The 2,500-nt window shown below is 46.3% G+C and overlaps 1 pseudogene; it reads left to right on the top strand.

Moving 5' to 3' along the window:
• The window catches only part of LOC120907403, a 9,153-nt pseudogene that overhangs the window by 4,065 nt on the left and 2,588 nt on the right, over positions 1–2,500 (top strand).

The raw sequence follows: 2,500 nt of genomic DNA, 5'->3' as shown, positions 1-2,500 counted from the left end.
GTGGGCACGGATCAACGTATCGCTGCCAGACTTTCAAAGCTTCCTGAATTTGGGAAAGCTGAAAGTTGGTTGGTCGATATGCCATATCCGCGAGGTTATGGAAGAGCAGAAATGCTATAAGTGTTGGAAGGTAGGCCATACGAGCTACCATTGTAGGGAACCAGACAGAAGTAATCTGTGCTGGAAATGCGGTTTGAGTGGACACAAGAAGCAAGCTTGTACCAACTCTGTCAAGTGTTTGGATTGCGGTACGAGGTCACAGAACCTTCACGCAACGGGCAGTTATATGTGTCCCCGAAGGCGAACGATTAGATAATAATGGTTAGGTTGCTACAACATAACCAGAATCATAGTTATGCTGCATTTCAGTTAATGTGGCAAACGATTAGGAAGAATCTGCGGATATAGTGTTGATTGCAGATCCGTATCTGGCAACAACCAACGTCAAAGTGTTACGCAATGACGATAACACAGCAGCGGTAGTGGTTAACGCGGACTTACCAGTTAAGGTAGTCAGTAAGGCTTTGAAGGGTTTAATGATAGTTGACATAGGTGATATGCGAGTGGTTAGCGTTTACGCGCCACCTAGATTTAGTATGGAAGAGTTCCAGAACATGTTGGATAACACGGTAATGGCCGTAACCGGTATCCACAAATTCGTTATCGGGGGACTTCAACGCTTGGTCAGTAAGTTGGAACAACCAACTTGGCGAGCGTGGAGAAACCCAGAAACGAAGAGGTGAGTTGGTTTTATCAACCTTTGCGCAGATTGACGCAATTTTATTGAACGACGGCAGCACCCCAACTTATGTTGGACCAGGGCGCACGTCAGTAGTTGATCTTACTTTTGCGAGCCGAACCGTAGCAAGATCATTTAAGTGGGAGGTGTTATCTAGCTATATGAACTCTGATCATCGTGCAATACGAATAGATCTTGAGACGCAAAGCGTGCGTAATCTGTCCCGACCCATAACGGGATGGAGCATCAAGTATTTTAGCAAAGATATATTTGAAGTTATGATGCAAGCCGCTTTTGAGACCGAGGTCACAACAAGCGAAGACTTAATGCGTATACTTGTCACGGCGTGCAATGCGACGATGACTAAACGTAAGAGGTACACTCTAACAAGAGTGCATTTTGGTGGACGTTAGAGATTGAGGCACTTCGCAAAGAGTGCAAACACCGCGATCGATTAGCGCAAAGAGCTTTTAATACTGATCTCTATTCTACTTTTAGGGACGAGTTCAAGGTGGCACGGAATGCCCTCAAGCGATTGATCAAGCATACCCGACAGAGGAAGTGGAAAGAGTTCCTGGGAACAGCGAACAACGCATCATTCGGTATAGTATATCATACGTTCAAGAAAGTGGCCGAGGGTTCGATTGGACCCCGAACCATGACATTGGACGAGTTTAGGGAAGTGGTGAGCGAGCTTTTTCCTACTCACCCAAACACGGTGTGGCCTGAATATCGTATCGATCAGCCACGAGAGTTTGAAAGGGTAACTAATGATGAGATTCTTGCGGTTGCCAGGAGACTACCCAACAAGAAGGCGCCGGGACCAGATGGTATCCCGAATGAGGCGCTGAAAGTTGGTATGTTGACTGCAACCGATGCATTTTGCAGGGTTTACCAAGGCTGTTTAGAGAACGCGAAGTTCCCCGATGAGTGGAAAAGGCAGAGGTTGGTGTTAATACCGAAGCCGAACAAACCACCAGGGGAACCGGGTTCAGTTCGCCCCATTTGTCTACTAGACGGGCAGGTAAAGGTTTAGAACGCATCATAGTGCAACGGCTAAATGCACACATCGAGGAGGTCAACGGACTGTCTGACGACCAATTTGGTTTCAGAAGTCGTCGATCAACAGTTGATGCGATTCAACGGGTAGTGGACATTGTTTCGGTAGCTAGAAGTAGAAACAGATACAGTGGACGGTATTGTGCGGTTGTTACATTAGATGTTACTAATGCTTTTAACAGTGCTTCATGGTTGGCGATTGCAAATGCTTTACAGAGAATTAACACTCCTAAATATCTTTATGATATCATTGGTGATTATTTTAGGAATCGTGTGCTGATGTATGATACCACAGATGGACCGGCAGAGATTGCAGTCACATCGGGTGTACCTCAAGGCTCGGTACTTGGCCCAACGTTATGGAACCTCATGTACGACGGAGTCCTACGAGTTGCAATGGTGGAAGGTGCACGGATTATCGGCTATGCAGACGATATAGTACTGTTGGTGGAAGGTAATTGTGTTGATGATATTGAAATTCTCGTTTCCAGTCAGATTCGCATCATCGACCGATGGATGACCGACAACGGATTAAAGATAGCCCCGACCAAGACCGAGTTTATTATGGTCAGTTCCCATCAGAGGATACAGCATGGGGCTATCAGGGTAGGTGATCACGTAGTACATTCGTCGCGCAGCTTAAAGTATTTGGGGATGGTCTTAGATGACCGCCTCGATTACACTTCACACATCAGGTATGCG

The sequence above is a fragment of the Anopheles arabiensis genome (genome assembly GCF_016920715.1).
Source record: "Anopheles arabiensis isolate DONGOLA chromosome X unlocalized genomic scaffold, AaraD3 X_pericentromeric_contig0004, whole genome shotgun sequence".
Classification (NCBI taxonomy): domain Eukaryota; kingdom Metazoa; phylum Arthropoda; class Insecta; order Diptera; family Culicidae; genus Anopheles; species Anopheles arabiensis.
The sequence above is the reverse complement of the archived record's forward strand: the minus strand, read 5'-3'. Positions and strand labels throughout refer to the sequence as shown.